The sequence below is a fragment of the Sorex fumeus genome, unplaced genomic scaffold (assembly GCF_029834395.1).
Source record: "Sorex fumeus unplaced genomic scaffold, SorFum_2.1 ptg000044l, whole genome shotgun sequence".
NCBI classification, from domain to species: Eukaryota; Metazoa; Chordata; class Mammalia; order Eulipotyphla; family Soricidae; genus Sorex; species Sorex fumeus.
This window is the reverse complement of record NW_026606101.1, coordinates 28,367,336-28,387,300: the sequence shown is the minus strand read 5'-3', so window position 1 is coordinate 28,387,300 and position 19,965 is coordinate 28,367,336.

Genomic DNA, 19,965 nt, shown 5'->3' with positions numbered 1-19,965 from the left:
GTAATTTTCTGAGCAGCTTGGGAAAAACATGCTTCAGAATTGTGCTGGTGATAATCAGTTCCCCGTTGTTGGGTATAGAGGAATCAGTGGGATAGTTTCAAAGGGGATTGAAAAACACCACAATGTGGGGACCCTTTCCTGGTTGATGTGCTATGTCCTTCACTATGATGGATCCACAAGTAGATGACTGGTTTTGAATATTTTTTCCAGCCAGTAAGCAATGAAGATGTCAACAATGAGAATGCAAAACCCAGAGATTTGCCTGTCAAGTTAAGAAACAAAAAAAGACAGAGGAAGATGAAGTCATGAAATTTACATACAAGTGGTACTACATGTAAAAGTATCATGTTAAGCAAAATGAGTCAAAAAGAGTGCCATAGACACAGAAAGATTGCATTCATCTGGGGAACATAAAGAAACAAAATGGGAGAATAACACCCAGGAGTGGCTGAGATTAGTACTAGGAATTTTGCTCCATGACTTGGAGGCCAGCCACACGTGCTAGGGGAAAAGGAAGCTCAGATAGAAAAGAGAGCACCAAATAAAGGGTGTTGTGTGGATCCTCCCAGGGTGGGAGAAGCATGCTGAAAGTAGACTATAGACCAAACATGATTGCCACTCAATGCCTCTCTTGCAAACCACAGGACCCAAAAGAAGAGAGAGAGAACAAGGTGGAATGCCCTGCCACAGAGGCAGAGTGGGATGGGGGGACGGGGTGTGGGAGGATGCTGGAACCCACGGTGGTGGAGGATGGGCACTGGTGGAGGGATAGGTACTTGATCATTGTATAACTGAAACCCAAGCACAAAAATTTGTAAGTCTATAACTGTACCTCAAGGTGTTTCACTAATAAAAAAAAGAAAAAATAAGAAATAAATAAAATAAATAAAGAAATAAATAAAAAGAAAAAAAAGACAGAGGAAAATCTGCCTGAAATTAACATGAAATGAATAAATTCTCAGAATTCCCTGAGATACTGGTTTGGAAAATAAAGCCTTAGGACTGTTCATTTTAGCATACCATATATTTAGGTCTTGTTAATCCAAATATAAGAGATTAGATAATAATAATTGCATGTCTAGAATTGGTTTCCAAACAAACTTTAAAATTTAAAATGCATCTTCCCTAACATCCCAGCCCCTGTTCAGGATATGTGTGAGTTGGCATGTGTTTTTGTGTATTTAGAGAAGATGACTGTAAATTTACAAGATTTTTCTTTAGCACATTGATCTTCTCAGTGTTTAAGAAAGGAAGCGAGTGGGATGATGGAGGGAAACAGGTCACTGATGGAGGTATGCTGACAGTGGAGGTGGATTAGGAGTTAGACACAGATGGCCTGAGTCTCCGTTAACAACAGCTTTGTAAATCATAGTAAATAAATAAAAAGTAAAATAAAGTGTACTTTTATATATATGATAACAACTGCCAGAGGTGATGTATATATATATGTATATATATATATGTATATATATATATTTATAATTCAACCACCTCTAAAAAGGATACAAAAAAGACAGAGATACCTAGAAATTAATATGAAATTAGAAAATGACAATTTAAAATTAAGTTCAACCTGTGATTCTGACATGGGATGAAATGTGAAGAAATGGAGGTGAGAGGATGAGAAGGGACTTATAGGCCATAGTGCAGCTTTCTTGGCATTATGGTGGTGAGTGTGGTACAGTAACATTGTATGCCTAAAACATTAATATTAACATTATTGTTAACCATGATACATCGGCTTAGAAAAAGATATGGAGCAAAACATTTAAAACACAGGTAATGTTACATTTAATTTCATAGTCCAAAATGAATAAGCAGTTTCCAAAAGTTGTTCATGATTGAATAAATCCAAATAATCAGAAGAGCCTTTTTAAAACACTAATTCCTAAAGCACAAGTAAAATATTCAAAATATACATCTTACCTAAAGCAATCTACAGATTTGAAACGATTCCTTTCAAAATACCAATATCATTCTTCAAGGAAATGGCAAAAGCAATTCTAAATATCGTATTGGCATACAAAACACCTTAAATGGCCAATTCAATTCTGAAAGAAAATTACAAAAGTTGCAGGGCCAGGAAATACCTCTGTATTGCTGGCCAAGAATGGTTTCTGATCAGCCAGGTATGGCTCCCAAATAACCTACCCCCTCCTAAAAAAGAAGACATCTCAATTCCTAAAATATTAAATTGGAAAAGTAATATAATCCAGTTACTTAACTGAAATGTTTGAGAAATAATAAAATAGGATTTTTGCACCCTTAATCCAAAACTTTACTGTTCACAATAGCCAAAGCATAAAATCAACATAAATGCCTATTGCTAAATGAGAGATGTATGAGAGTTTTAGGTTTTTCAAAAACTGAATTAGAATTATATACTCTGTAAAAAACAACACTGGACAGTGGATCAAAGTCAGCCTCTGCCTTAGAGAAACAGAGTCTCTAAGACAGAAATATGGGCATTTTGTGGGTGTTTATTAGAAATGTAGAGAACCAGAGCTGGAGAGATAACACAGCAGGTAGGGCATTTGCTTTGCACGCGGCCCACCTGGGTTCGATTCCCAGCATGCCATATGGTCACCCAAGCACTGCTTGGAGTAATTCCTGAGTGCATAACCAGGAGTAATCCCTTAGCATCGCTGGGGGTGACCCAAAAAAGGAAAAAAGTGTAGAGAATCTCAGAACAACCTTTCACCAAGGAAATGACGAGCTTCATTTTAATACAATCTCCCTTTTTGAATCTCCAGTATGATTCATGGTTTACACCTGCTTACGTTTTGAGAAGAACTGAAAGTCATTTCATCTTTACTAGATTTCATCTGGAAATGGATTGACTTGAACCATAAGGGCTCTACATCCTCCTTCATTGCGTTATGGTCACCTGAGTAGAAATTCGAAGGGAAAGCACAGTAGAAAGTTCCGTACAGAATGCCAGGAAAGAGAATATGAAATTAAACACACACTTTATAGAAACTATTGGCCAGAAAAATCTCAATGCCTTGCCATATTAACTCTCATCTGAGTCCCTGTGATAAGTCAGGAGCAGCCCATTGGTGGGGATGGGAAATGGGGAAGTGAGAACGATTGTGGAGAATCCAGAGTTCTAGGGCAAGTCCAAAGGAAAGGAAGAAGTACAATCCAGGTGTCTCCACTCCCAGCACCAGACCACCCTGTCTTGTTGTCTCAGCTGCTTTGGGAACAATTAAAAAAACAAAAGCAGGACACAATAACAAAGACACAGGTGTTTATAGGGGTGGTATATGGACATGGCTTCTCAACCCCATACTGAAGCCGCTTTAGTCCTTGGATTATTATTTCAACATCATTAAAATTCACATGACTGAATTTAACCTTAGGGACCCCATAATCTGACAACTATCTCATCTGCAGCCCTATATGTTTTTTCTTCAGGGAGCCAAAGTTAACAGAATATACTTTGTAGTTCCCAAGAGTCAGATTTCAAGTATCCTGGTTGGCACCCTTCCTTTTCAGATTTCAGCTTCCTTTCATTTACTCTTTCTCAAGCAATCCAATTCCTTTATGTGGATTTCTTGTTATAAGATTCCTTAGTCAGTAACTCAGATATTCACATCAAGAGCTATAAACAAATGTGAATATACTTTCTAATTGCATGGTAAGTTTCTGAACATTAATATTTTTCAGGCATTACATACAAGGTGAATTTTCTTTTTTTTTCATAAGCCCCCAGAAAACATCCACTGCCAATAAAATAGTATGAATCTTCTGTTGCTTTTTACATTCTTGATGAACATCTTTTCTTAAATTTTTTTATACCATGAGGTATTTAGTTACAAAGCTGTTCATGATTGAGTTTCAGTTATAATTGTATGTTCCAACACCCATCCTTTCAACAGTGAACATTTCCCGCCAACAATGTTCCCAGTTTCCCTCCCCCCTCCCCCATCCCACCACACAGCCTGCCTCTATGGTAGACATTACACACACACACACACACACACACACACACACACACACACACACACACACCTCATTTTCCTTTTAGGCAATGTGGTTTGCAATACTATTATTGAAAATGTATCATGCAGGGGCTGGAGTGATAGCACAGCGGGTAGGGCGTTTGCCTGGCACGCGGTCGACCCGGGTTCGATTCCCAGCATCCCATATGGTCCCCCAGGCACTGCCAGGAGTCATTCCTGAGTGCAAAGCCAGGAGTAACCCCTGAGCATCGCCGGGTGTGACCCAAAAAGCAAAAAAAAAAAAAAAAAAGAAAGAAAATGTATCATGCATACCACTTTACCTCCTTTCAGCACTCAGTTTTTATCCAGAGTGAACATTTCCAACTATCATTGTCATAGTGGTCCCTTCTCTGTCCTAATTTCCCCGTTCTTTTGTGGCAAGCTTCCCATCATAGACTAGTACTTTTGGCCCTTGCTTCTACTGCTTTGGGTATTATTTATATACTATGTTTATTTTTTATCATATCCTTCAAATGAGTTCAGCTATTCTATTTGTCCCTCTCCTTCTGACTCATTTCACTCAGCATGATACTCCCCATATCCAAGTAAACAAATTTCATTACTTTATTTTTCCTAACAGCTGCATAGTGTTCCTTTATGTAGATGTACCATAGTTTATTTATCCACTCATCTGTTCTCAGACCATTGGGTTGTTTTCAGATTCTGGCTATTGTGAGTAGTGCTACAGTGAACACAGAAATGCAGATGGCTCTTCTGCTTTGTGCTTTTGGGCCACTAGGATATATTCCTGTGAGTGTTATTGCTGGATCATATGGAAACTCAATTTCTAGTTTTTATGCAGAATGTTCATATTGTTTTCCAGAAAGACTGCACTAGTTGGTATTCCCACCAGCAATGAATGAAAAATCCCTTTTGCTCCACATCCACTGGTTGTTCTTTTTGATGCATGCCAGTCTCTGTGATGTGAGATGATATCTCATTGCTGATTTCATTTGCATCTCCCCTCTAACTAATGATGTAGAGCACTTTTTCATGTAAGTTTTAGCCTTTTGTATTTCTTCTTTGAGAAAGTTTTTGTTCATCTCTTCTCTCCACTTTTTGATGGGGTTGTATTTTTTTCTTTTAATTTTACCAGTGCCTTATATATCTTTGATCTTAATCCCTTACCAGATGAGTGTTGTGTAAATTATTTTCCCATTCCATAGGCTGTGTTTGTATTCTGGTCATTATTTCCTTTGAAGGATGTTCATATTTTTAATTAGTTGATATTAAGTATATTGATATCTTGGTTCCTTTACTTTGTATATTGGTCATCTTTTCAAATCAGTTTTCAGTGGTCTCCGTTCCTCACAACGTGTACATAACATTGGCTATGTCTGAAAGTCAGTACATTTTGACACCAATGGCAGCACTCAACAATACCAAATGTTAGAATATTTCTAACTTGACCACTAAAATTGTATTTCAGTTTAGCTTTTCTCCTTTTCATGAATTTTCTTACTCATAAGCTATCCTAATAATTGGAACTTTTTATGTATTTGATATTAGTCAAATTTGGTGTTTTGTGTTGACTTTTTTGTCTTCCTTATGGAGAAATTAGCACTTCAGCAAAACCTGCAGTATGTTTTCAAGTTTCTTTTATCCTGGGACTTGATTGTTTTTGAATTTTACAAGTCACATTCACTTTATTTATAATCATGCTTTAGTCCTAGGGATTTCTGTCAGTTTTAGGAAAATCTTTCCTGCCCTTAATTTGTTTTGTATTTTTCTTACTGTGATTTTTAATTTAGACTCATTTATTATACTTGATTGTAGTGCACATAACATGATCATGATAGCATTAATGTTTACGCTTTATGTGCACAAGGTTAATGTATCTTTACCACAAAGTGTCAGAGATCTTCTGCCACTTCTTATGAAACTCGTAGGCTGCTCCTTTCACTCCTCCCGACAATCTTACCCTGCCAACTGGTAATCGAAGTTCTATACACAAAGTCAAAGGGATTTTTCTTTTACTGTAGAATTGTCTGTAGCACTGTCCTTCGTTGTTCATCGATTTGCTCGAGTGGGCACCAGTAATGTCTCCATTGTGAGACATTGTTACTCCATTGTTACTGTGTCTGGCATATCGAATACACCACGGGTAGCTTGCCAGGCTCTGTCGTGTGGACGGGATACTCTCGGTAATTTGCTGGGCTCTCCAAGAGAGACGAAGAAATTGAACCTGGGTCGGCCATGTGCAAGATAAGTGACCTACCCACTGTGCTACTGTTATATTATTTATTCCTTTGTTTCATTTCTCTGTATGCCACATGTGAGTGAGATCACCTGTGTTTATCCACCCTCTGACATTTCTTTTTGAAAAAATTGTTTATTTATGTATTTATATATTTTGGGGTTTGGACCACACCTGGTGGTACTCGGGGCTTACTCCTGGCTCTGTGCCAGGGATCATTCCTGGTGGGCTCAGGATTGTATGTGGTGATGTAATCGAATCCAGGTCAGCTGCATGGGAGGCAAGCACACTACACACTGTGCTAACTCTCTGGCCCCTGACTTATTTCACTTAACATTATACCCTCTAGCTCAAACCACATTGTAGAAAATGATACAAGTTCATATTTCCTTATCATTTCTATTATTGTGTTACTGTCAATAACTCCCCCAAAGTTCATTAAAATTTGCTTTACATATTCTCATGGTTCTTTATTATATTTTGTTTAATACTTTATTTAATGAGTGTTAACTTTTCTTGATGTATAGTTTCCTTGATCATTATACAATGTCTGTTAATGTTCCTTACAACCTTTTAAAATTTGAACTCTACAATTTTGCTCATAAACCACCCCAGCCATTGAAAGAGAACTCTACATATAAGATCATTTTCCAATATTTTACTTGAACCTATGTTTATAACTATTCATGTATACCACTTGTAACCAACAGGTTGGATTAAGTTTTCTAATCTATATGGAAATCTTTGCCTGTTTATTAGCAAGTTTAGGTGACAGAAACTAAGTGATATTTCTGAAATACAAGAAGGTTTGCCATAATTTTACTAGAAATGGTGGATTATTACTATTTCTGAGATTTGTCATTATTTTTTTTGCTATCTTTTATTTTACTTTCCTGCTTAGATCTATGACTTTAATGAAGTGGTTAGTTTCCAAATGACACTTTTAGATCATTTTCTCTAAGTATTTTTGCCTTGGGGCCAGTGAGTTAATACAGGACATAAGACACTTGCCTTGCATGTGGTAAACCATGGTATGAATTCCCAGAACCACCCTGAGAAATTTTAGGGGTCACTATGAGCCAGGAATAGCACCAGAGTCAATTGGGTGCATCCCTAACCCAAAAATATATTAAAAATAAAAGGTATGTTTGCCTTGGTTACCATGGAGTTTACCTAATAAAGTTCTGAGTCTGTATCCTCTAAATTCAAAACAAAAACCATGTATATAGTACAAGACTCTGTTTTCCCTTTCATCTTTTCCTTCATATGTTTAAGTATCTTTCTACTCCCAATTACAGTTTATTTACCTTCTAAAAGAGTCTAACTTAGTGTTATTTTTGCAAAGCTGACCTAATTATCACAATTCCCTTATCTTTTGTCTATGAAATTTTGTGTTATTCCTTCAAATATGAATGATAGCATACCTATAGTATTTTTGTTGGGGTAGTTTTTCATAATGTTTGCTATGGAAGTCTGACCTATGTTTCTGTTTTGTTGGATGAATTTGTTGTATTATGAGAGTTTGTTTGTATGCAAGGTTCCTCTTCAATCTTTCTGTTTTTAGAACTCTATCTTTAACTGTCATTTTAATTACAATGTGTCTTAGAGTTCAACTATTTGGGTTTATTTTGTTTGGAAATCAGTGAGTTTCTTGGGTCTTGTTATATGACTCAAACCTCAGATTGGGAAAGTTCTTGGACATATTTTTTTAATCCAAAGGTCTTCTTTCTCCCTTTTCTCTCCCTTAAAGGCTCCTATAATTTGGATATTGTTCATCTTAAAATTGTCCAGTTAACTCTAATATTGTATTCCTTTTTCTTCATTTCTTTTTATTCTTTTTTCCCTTTGTCTATTCTTTGTTGATAGTTTAATATATCTTATTCTCCAGCACACTGATTTGTTCCTCTGCTTTCTCTCATTTTCTTGCCAATCCACCTACTGGCTCTTCAGTTCACTGACTCCAATCGCAGTTTTCACATACTCTCTCTTTTTCTTTTATGGGGATCTGTTCTATTCTTCTCTTATTTCTCTCAGTTCATTGAATAACCACAACATAGTCACTCTGAAGTCTTCATATGAGGACTTATATATAATTATTGAGTACCTGGGAACTTTCCTGGGCTTTTGTCTTTACACATTAATTTTGATGATTTCTTCTGTTTCTTTACTGTATCTACTGTGCTGTGAGGGGTAAGGATGAGGATGCAGTTTTGGGTAGACTTGGGTACAGTCCAAAATTCCCATGTGCAAATTCAATACAGAGTATGTGTGTGTGAATTTATGTTGTATCCCGGCCACAAATAAGACTAAAGTACAGATGAGTGTTGCTGCCCTGCATTCACAATCCCCAGGACTTCATCTTGGCTTTGCCACTTCAATTTTTAGTTTTGGAACCTGTGCACACCAGTCCTTTTATTTCTTAATGAAAGTGCCTCTCTTGGCCTGCTCTCAGATGCACTGTGAGAGAGGGGAACAGTCTTTATCCTCGATTCATGCAGGCGGCTGTCTCCCTGTCATTTCTGCCTGTTGTGTTGTGCTGGTCTGTTGTCTCCTCACTTGGGGCAAATGAGTGCCCCATATGACAGACAAGGACTTGTCATGCCCAAGTCTAGCTTCTCACGTAGACTCTGCTGGTGGAGAACTGTGTGGTTCAAGGATAATTTTTAATATATTGTTCTTTTCCCAGAGCCAAAATGCGCCCATCTGCTCATCCCTGGGATGACACTGTTTAAGTTCCTTATTGTTCTGAGATTTCTCTGGTGAAACTCTCCCAGATCAGTTTGTGATGACTATTGTGAACTTCTGTAGAGCTGCATGCATGTTTCTGCACTTTGTTGCATTTCAACCTAGCAGACAATCTAGCAGACCAGTGTTCTCCACTTCTTTGCACTATTTGTATTTCTTAAGTCATCTTAAATGTCTTCCAGATCATTCTCCCACTCCCAAATTGTTCATATTTTGAAATTTTTTCTTTAAAAAAACTAATGTTATTACATATTGTTAAAGTACCAATTTGATTAAAAGTTAAACTAGAAATAATTTAAGGAAAAAGAGTTAGTTTGGAATACCTAGATACAAATCCTTATTAGAGAGAGAGATAATACAAATAATTAAAGTCATAATTTTTGTGACACAGAGAGATGTTTCATCTTCACTTACTAAAAATGAATTGGTCTAAAAGCATTTGACAAAAAGAATTTGCTAATGGTAGTAAGATTGATGGATAAATGGAAGGATGGTTAGCCAAGTATCACATTATTGAATCTTTCTGTTAATCTTTAACCTATTCTTAATATAGAATACAGATTTACTTAAAGTAAAAAAAAATATTGATGAAAAGTCAGATCACTGAAATGACTTTTAAAGATATCTTTCAATTCCAGGATTTCACAAAGTCATAAGAAAAAATATAATATTGTCTTTTTTCTTTCTGAATAATTTTTATCAACTAAAAAATTTAAAAAATAAAATGTAGTAAGGAAGAATGTTGTTCTGAAATTCTTTCTTTATTGTGAATTTCCTTTAATTGATCTCTTTAACTGATTTATAAACAAACATTCATAATGTTGCTGAAACTGTTAAAAGAAAATTAATTACTGCATTAAGTCCTTCACTGAGTATTTCTCCCTAGTCTGTAGACATGCTACATCTCATGGAGGGTAGATAAGGGAAATACATGTGTGTGCATGTGATGGATTTGAATAGTAAGTAAATATTTTGCTTGTTTGCTGAATTTTAATTTAGGAACTTTTCTCCAAGAAAACCAAAATGCAATACCAATTCATTGACATATATTTTCCACTGAAAATCAAGAACAATCCAGAATCACTGCTCTCCTTCAAATTTGATCAACAATTACATTTATTAGTGTCCCTCACACATTTGTTGGAAACTCCTTAGACTAGAAGAAAAAGTAGTGTAGGTAAAGTTCTATTGGAGGTCAAACTCTACCTCATTCCTCTATTCACATGCAAACCATATAGTTGTGCTCCCAAGGTTTGTTCTGCATCAAAGCAGACCACTTAACACATGGAAGGAAACAGGAAGGGCTAAAAGGCCACTATCCAAAACCATTTTCATATCCTGTGATGATATAACTTTGATTAGATTATCTAAAGCTCAGTGCATTGGACTGAATATTTTTGGTCTCTAAAAAAAATCTGGACATTGGAACCCTAATCATAGAGTAATATTTGGAGCTGGGTACTTGGTGATGACTAGGTCACAAGGGTGGAATTCTCAGGAATGGAATTTAAATCCTTATTAAAGGACTTCAACAAGCTCTCTTCATCCTCTTCTCTCTAAGAAATCAGCAATCTACAACCTGGAAGAGGATTTACATTAGATTACAGTTATATTGACAACTGATCTCAGACTTCCAGCTTCCAGAAATGAGAATATGTTTCTGTTGTTCATAACTAATCCAGTTTATAATATTTTCAGGAACTCAGTTTGACTAAGACACATGAACTCTAACTTCCAAACTGAAAAAACAAAGCAAAACAAAAACAAAAACCAACATCATTAAACCACATTTCTTACTACAAACACCTTCAACCTTCAACTTGTCTATGAAAATTCTTTCTGATACATATACATTAAATGCTTAAGACCCTCAAGAGCAACCCTGAACCAATTACTGAATGGAGTTGATATATACACCCTCTATAATCCTTTAAATGATACTATACCAAAGTATACTCTACACTGTGATCCATTTCGGACCAAGAAGGTTAAACTCCAGTCATCCACATTAGTAACCGTGTTCCTTATTGTCTTTCTTATTCCCTGTGGCACTTATATCCTTACTAGAATTTCCTATGGTAACCTATATAAGTAACTGTTTGTCCCTGGGCTCAGTTTGTCAGAGTCTGCCTTTGGGGAAATTCAAACTAACGCATATCATGTTAAAGGATATCTTGTATTGAACATTGTGAACAAATTATTCCTTTAAAAAAGTGACAACCAAATGTACAAAACAGAGATTTCTAATAGAGCTGAAAGGTAAATACATAATTTCAGAGTAAATAAGTCCTATCACTCTACTCTAATACTCTCTCACATTGCTCACTCATTCCATTCTAGAAAATTGCGATTTTAAGTGCATATATGTGCACAGACATCCGTGTGCTTTAGTGTATGCCCTTCTCCAAATGATCCTGCCACTTCTTAGCATATCTAGATTGTATCAATCCTTCAAAACCTGAATTATTCTCAACCACTTTTATGACAGCATTTGTGGCACAACTGAAAAAAATTGCAGCAGTAATTCACAACTCACTACTTCACAACCATGAGCTTTTGTCTAGTCTCTAAGTTTCCAACATGGTAATATTGTCATTCTAATAAGATTGAACTTTCTTTGGGAATAATAATCACATCTTCTGTCTCCGAAATCCTCCCAGGATCTAAAATAGTGAGGCACATAAAATTACTTGTCAATGTATTATTTATGTGGTTAAGTAATAAAACACATCATATGAATGACCAATTGTAATGAATCATCTTTAATGGACCTTAAAAAGACCTTCCTTGCATGCAAACTGCCTGGTAGAGAGCTATCCAGAGCATCCTTCTTGGTGATCCTTTCCAGGGATTTGGAAAAAGACAACAGGCCACAGCAACACCTTGGCTTATACACACAACTTCCCTTCACTGGTTTAAAGGCATAATAAAAGATAATGCTTCTTGCTCATAAATAAAAAGTACTTAAATGTAATTTTGACAAAATGTGTCCCAGGGGTGATTGAAGTCTTTTTCTCTCTGTTGTGATTGTTGACGTTATAAATAGACAATCATAAAAGAATCAAAAGGGGAAACCTTTTAAAGGCTTACTCCAGGGCCTGATACCCTCCCCACTTTATTTTTCTTAGCCCTAATGCCGAAAGAAAACAAACACTTATCAATGTGCTAATGGTGTTTATTCCCCCATCTGCCTGGAAAGGTGGCAGAGTTCCAAGTCCTAAGACTGTTCACCAAAGCACAAAGTGAAATGAATCCATTCCATCAACTATATCCATGACTTACATTTTGAAGGCCTTAGGAAAATTTTAGAATTTAAATTTCTTTTTGCCATCTGTGTCTTTGTAACATTTGGTAATTTATCCCCAACCCAGTGTAGATCATATTCTGTGGACTTTATCTAAAAAGGTAAAATAGCCTAGTTGAGCACAGCCAAAAATCAAAATGCTTCTTTGATTTTTCTCTGTTCAGAGTTCTGACTCCCACTTGCCTTCACTAGAGCTTCCTTGAGAGAAACCCCACATCTTTTTTATTATTATTATTGAATCACTGTGAGATACAGTTACAAAGATTTTACGTTGGAATTTCGGTCATACAGTCCCTCCACCAGTGCACATTTTTTACCACCATTGTCCCCAGTATCACCCCCTTCCCATCCGTCCCCCTGCCTCTATGGCAGACAATTTCCCACATTCTCTCTCTCAATTTTTGGGCATTATGGTTTGCAATACAGATCCTGAGAGGCTATCACATTTGGTCCTTTATCTACTTTAAGCACACATCTCCTATCCCGAACAATCCCTCGAATCATCATTGGCTTAGTGATCCCTTCTCTATTCCAGCCGCCTTCTGTCCCAGCTCATGAGGCAGGCTTTCAACCATGCAGCAATATTCCTGGCCCTTGTGTCTACTGTCCTTGAGACCCCATATCTTTCCTATATACTCTACCACCAAACAGCAGAGAGCGGTTCTTCAGGAGTATGAGGAACCAGACTCACATTTAGTAAGTCATCCCTTACCAAAACATTTGACAATGCCACCTGAATGGAAAACCCCAAAAGAAGAAATCAGCATTTTCTGTAGTTTTTCCGCATCCTTTCCAAGCAGCAGAACATGTAGAGGAAGTTGCTTTACTTTCTTCTATCCTTTCTCCAAATCTTAGCATTTTTGGCACCCATACTATGACAAATACCCAAAGCAATCTTGTCTGCAGTAAGATTATCCTTCCATGGTGAGATAATTCTTAATGGCACCTCAGAGCAACAGCTGCCTCACTGTCTTTCAGAATCCTTGGAATGAAGCCTTCCTAATTTTGACAATAGATTTCTTCATGATGACTCAAAAAAAAAAACAAACAGTAATTAGGAAGTTAAACCCAATATCCCTTTAGACTGAATTTATATTTTTAGTGATTGTAGTGAATGCAGAGTCAACCTTTACATTTATGTTCAAAATCCTCATAGCATGTAGACATTTAAATGATATGGTTAGGAATTGTTTAGGTACAATTATCCCCTCTGTTGTTGTTTAGAACTTCCAAAAAAAGAAAGCCAAATTCAAAAGTCATTATCATATTTGATTTTCAGTGCAGTTGGCAGAAAAGCTTAATAGTTAGAAAAGCTGGTTACAATTGTCTAATTAGGTCCATTGGAATTATACAAGTTTTATGACACTAAAAAACTAGAGATCCTCTCAATTTTTTGCCTATAAGATTTGAATATTCATCATTCATACCTCATGGAGTTAACTTTCTAATATGTATATACAGAAACCAGAAAGATAGTACAGCATATAGTACAGCGTTCTTTCCTTGCACATGGTCAACTTAAGTCCAGTCTCAGGCACCATATATGGTCCCTGGAATCTCACCAGGAGTGTTCCCTGAGTACAGAGCCAAAAACAAGTCCTGAACACCATTGGGTTTGCACTCCCACAAAAAATATTTATTTATGTGTATACATATATACAACTACAAGTATATACACACATGCATATTTATAGCATTCAGAAATATGGATAGGACATAATATAAATAATTATTTATTGGCATAATTATTATTATTTGAATATCAAATTGAGAAGTAGAGGATCAACATATTCCTTGGGAAACCTAAGTAATTTATTAAGTGAGGAGGTCAGATGTTATCTCAGTTTAAGAACCTTCAGAATTAGACATTGAGACAAATATTAAGGCACAAGTAGCTTATTTGAGAATTAAAAACAGTAGAGGAAGAGATGTAAAGAGAAAAAATAAGGGTATGTTCATGAGAAGTTACTATTTTTGAAAATATGACACAAATCCACTAGGAATCCTCTACATTACTTTGAAGAACACATTAACCACCTTTGAACTGCAGCTCTGATGAAGGAGGATTGTGAGAAATTTATCTCCCCACCCCATCTCTTAGGGCCCCTTCTGGAGTAAAGAGCCTGCAGTAAAGACTTCCTTTCTGTCCATGCACTGGAGATAGATCTTTATAAGAGCAGGTGCAGTCAGGTTTAGAGATGTAGAAGTCATCAGATGATTACTAGAACCTTCTGCAAGTGACCTCCTGCTATGGTCAAAGGTATCAAAGCAAATGACTATAGAAACAGCAGTGACTATAAAAAGCAATTCGAGTCTTAGAGTTCTTTGATCATCTAGTGTATCCAAACAAAGAGAGCATATAATGAGTTGCTTTCTAGAGAAGGATTCTGTGTGATCTTTCCAGGTAATTTGTTACAAAGTTTATGGCGTTTTATATTATTATATAGCACCAAAATCCTTTTGGTAAGCTCTTTAGTTTCAAACCAAACACTGCTTTCAAAAAAGAAAGAGTAAGTTTGACAGCAAATTGTTGCGGGGGGGGGGGGCCGAAGGGAGGTGCTCCTAATAGGCAATGTCCCACAGATTTCAGTCAATTCATGGTTTAATAGATTTATTGCAAAGACCTGAGAATGTGATGCTTCTTGGTTACTGTAGTTCTAGGAATCCCCTGAACTGGGATCTACTGAGAGCTCCAGGGTTACACCTGGCAGTGTTCAGGGATCTCTAGGGCTGTACCCAGTGAAGATCAGAGAGACATGTGGTGCCAAGAATTAATTTTTGTAAAAATTTGACAATTTATTTAAAAATATCTACCTGCAAGTAGATTTGCCTTAGTGCATAGTAGAAGATTCTTATATATGTGCCCTGTATCATAATTTTGGAAAAAGTGAAGTTCTGAGCAACTATTGTCAGGTTGTCAAATTGACATGTGAAAGATGTAATGCACACCTGAGTCCCTCAAGGCAGGAATCAAACTAAGTTACTTAACATTAGTCAAATACCTTCCCTTCACTCCTCTTCATTCCTCCAGGCAGGGATTTTATTTCATCTTATCATCCTTCTTTCCAAGAGAAAAAATCCAAATCAATATATAAAAGGAAGATCTTTCATCCACTATCCATCTCTAAAGGAAAAAATACCAAAGCAAAATAACAAAATTTATTATAACTACTTTATTTGATTTCTAGCCAAATAATTAAATGTGAACAAGATAGTGACAAGGAGATGGCAGAATCTGGCTTTTATTTAGATTAGTAAGACCCATTTGCAAATAGGCATCTTTGTTTCTCTATGTGCAGACTTATTTTCTCTATATTTGGGCAGAAACCCTCAGTAACTGAAAACTACCACTTCTGAGGATGAACTGTGATGTAGACCAGAGAAAGTCTTAGTTGAAGTAACTGAGACCAGAGATCCACCAAGAAACTGCACTGTATTATTTCATTTTTCAAACTTACACATTTTCCTACACCTCCTTTCGTTGGGTGATTTATGTTCAGTTGATTCTGCTACAGGACTGGAATGTTTACACAAAGGCTTAATAGACATTTACTTTGGAAGTTACATTGTAAGATAGAATCAAGGAATTGGCCCATTGCCTTAACCAGAATAGGAGGCCACCTGGAAGTTAATGATCACTTTGTGAAGACCAGAGTCATGTAACAGAAGGTTCCAGAAGAGAGGAGACTTCATATAATAACCACATTGCACTCAGACATATACTATTGGAATGACTGAGAAGTCCATGTTTAAATAGGTACATCCACAGATAGAGATGTACAGGATTACAATGATTCAGTAGTTTAATACTACATACTTTATATACTGTACCATATATTTTATTAATGCTTTTATATAATATCTGACTTAATGCTTATGAAAGAAATACCTGTAGCCCAAATATCAGGCAGTATACTTTGAATAGTTGATTCTTACTGAATTTGTATTTGAAGCAATTTCAAAATAATCATGACACTGACTTTAAAAATATGGAAACCGACATACAGGTAGTAACAGGGGCACAGCTCAGAGACCGCTAGTACATGGGTAAGTGAGGTATACATATATATCTAAACCACGGAGCCAAAACACTGCAAATATGAGAACCAAACTAAACATGACTAAATATAACTAAACATAAAATTATGTCTGCCAAGGAGGCAAGCTGGGGCATGGGGAGAAACTTCGGGAAATTGATAGAGAGGTCACACAGGTGATGGGTTTGATGTTAAGACACTGTGCACCTGAAGCTCTATTATGAACACCTTTGTAAATCATAGTGCCTTGAGTTTAAAAAATAAATATCTACAAACTAAAAATTAAAATACTGAAACTAAGAATAAAAAGCCTCAGCATCCCACTTATTGAAAATTATGTTTCATGCAACTGATAAAAACAGTTCACTTCAGTACTTCACCTCTTTAGGTAACTTTATGGGGCTGGAGCAATAGCACAGCGGGTAGGGCGTTCGCCTTACAAGTGGCCAACATGGCCGACCCGAGTTCGATTCCTCCGTCCCTCTCGGAGAGCCCGGCAAGCTACCGAGAGTATCTCGCCCGCACGGCAGAGCCTGGCAAGCTCCCCGTGACATATTCGATATGCCAGACACAGTAACAACAAAGTCTCCAATGGAGACGTTACTGGGCCCGCTTGAGCAAATCGACGATCAACGGGAGGGCCTTTACCTTACCTTTTATTAATTTTATGTGATTTAACTAAACTCATAAATACTTATCAAATATTACTAATATTAGTAAGTGAAGCATAGTGGAGAATAAATAAAATGTAGCGTCACTGAGCTATAAGCAAATTTTTCAAAAAAGTATGTTTGCTTCTTTACTATGATTTTTTAAAGATTCAACCAAACCCACAAATACTTACTAAATAGTATTAGCATCAATGAACTGAACCTAGCAGAGAATAAATAAATAACTATAAATTACCTCCTGAGATGATGATCAAATTTTATAGAAAAGTGGGTTTTGTGACTATTTTTTTATAGAAAGTGGATAATTCTGTCTGAGGATTTTCAGTAAAAGACAGGATATGAATAAAATTAGACAATGTTAAATACATTCATTCGTGGCATGAGGAAGTTATTCAAGAAGGTGTTCAGGGGAATCCTCCCTGATAAAATGACTAGATAGACACCTACAGGAAAGAAATGAGTAACCTGAGCAGGTATCTGAGGATACAATTCCAAGGAGATTAAATAGGAAGGACAAATTCCTGGGGTAATAATGTGCTTGATTTGCTCATAGAATGGGGTGGAAATTAATATGAATAGAATAGATTGGAGAAGGAAAATGGACTAAGAAGAAAAGGCAGAGAGGAGAGAGTTGGAACACCAGGGATCTTACAAGTCATAGTAAGGCTATGACTCTAACTATGAAAAAAGTAATATAGCTTTGGAGGAATATGAGCAAATAAGAAACTGGTCTGACTTATGTTCTTAAAAGAAACATTCTCACTTTGTGTCAAATAAAAGAATCTATGGCACTGCAATTTTGTGGTTTATAGGAAACACATAGTTGCTCATTCAAACGACCAAATTTTTTTTCATACCTATTTGGTCTTCATCTGCATTTCTTGGATCACAGATTTTTCAAAACTTTCAATTTCCTATATTGAAAGTAACAAGGTGTCTTTTCTTATGTTAATGAGGTTACTTTAGAGGACATTATTCCTCCATCCCTTACTGGGGACATTTGTGGTAAGAAATGTACACTAGTGAAAGGACAAGTTTTGGAACATTTTATGATTGAAACCTTATCATGAACAATCCTGTAACTGTATATCTCACTGTGATTCAATTTTTAAAAAATTCAATTTTTTTTTTAAAAAAGAATGGTAACTGGTTGTCAGAAAAAAAAACATATAAATAGAGGGTAGGCCTGGATTTCCTGGGAGCAAGAGGGGTTGGAAGTAGTATCAATCATCAATGGCTATTGTTTTAATCAGTCATGCCTATATTCTAAAGCACCATAAAAAATCAAGAGGAGGGGACTTTTGAGAGATTCTGATTTGAACACATGAAGATTTAACAGAGAATGGTGTGCATCGGGAACGATAGAAGCTCCACACCCTCTTCTTATACTTTTTTGTTTGTTTGTTTGTTTTGCTTTTTGGGTCATACCCAGCGATACTCAGGGATTACTTCTGGCTCTGCACTCAGGAATTACTTCTGGAGGTGCTCAGGGGACCATATAGGATGCTGGGAACTCAACCCGGGTTGGCCACATGCAAGGCAAACACCCTACCCACTGTGCTATCACTCCAGCCCCTCTTCTTATACCTTTACCTATACATCTCATCTATGGTTATTTCCAAGATATATTCCTTGAAATAAATCAGTACTCTAATAAATAAACATATTTTCTCAGTTCTCTATGTCATTTTGGCAAATTAATTCAACCAAGTGAGGATGTTTTGAAAAACCTCTACTTATAGCCAGTAGCACAGATCATAATCTGGCCTTGTGATTGGCACCTGATGTGGAAAAAGAAGAGGCTTCAGTTTCTGCCCAGTTGATCAGAAATCTAAGTGACAGTCTAAGCTTAGGGCTGCTCTTGCAGAATTAGAGTCGTATTAGGAGACTGAACCTTTAATGTAGAGTATGATGCTTTCTCTGCGAATATAGATTTAGATTTGAGTGGAATTCTAAAACTCTCTTTTGCACTATATAGCTGTTTATTGGTGTAGGGACACCTACATTATACTGCAATTGGTCTCAGGACACCAATGTAGAGACCCAGGTTCAAAGGAGGATAAGACTTGGGGGATGGTGATGGGAGTGGTGAAATGGTTAGATTTGGGATATGGAGGTGAGTTAGAAGAAAAAGTATGGAAAAGATCTTTTTCTAAGTTTTTAACTATCACTGTTAAGGATTTGGGTGTCACAACTAAAATTGAAAAGACCAGGAGTAGGACATATAATGAAGGTTAGATAAAAAGGTCAGTGTCTGTTCTATATAGATTGAGATGTTTACTATATATTAAGTAGGAATCCTGAAAAGGCATTAAAATACGACTCTACAAGATATATAAACTTAGGCATCATTAATATAGAGATGATGTGCATTTTAATTTATGAGACTGAAGGGACCACCCAAATGAAGAGTATCAGAACTGATAGATGGGCTAGAAAGCCTAGCATTTAAAAGCTGAGAACAGGATCTGAGTGATCAAGGCTTTGCCTTGCAAGTGATCAACCTCAGTTCAAACCCTGGCAGGACATATTGTCCCTTGAGTACTATCAGGAGTAATCCCTGAGTATAGATTCAGATATAAGCCCTGATTACTTTCAGGAGAGGCCCAAAATCCCAAAGTGAAAAACTGAAGAAATAAAAGATTAAGGAGCAAGGACTAATCTGCAGAAGACAGCAAGGAAGATGAGAGAGTGGAGTAGGGAGAGGATAAAGACTAAGTCATCTGCTAGATTCCAGATTTTAAAAATGTATTTCAAAGAAAAGTTAGGAAGTTCAAAGTAATGTGATTTATTTATTCCCCAAAGGTCACAAGCAGAAAAACTGTTTTAAAAACCATATAGAGTCCCACAAAGACACATTACTCATTGATACAATGACTTACCACCCTCAATAACACAGATGAATCTCCAGACAAAATGAAAAAAATAAGCCAGAGACAGAGATTATATTCTTTTATGCATGGTTATTTTGTTCATATTATGTATATGTGTGTATAAACATATATGT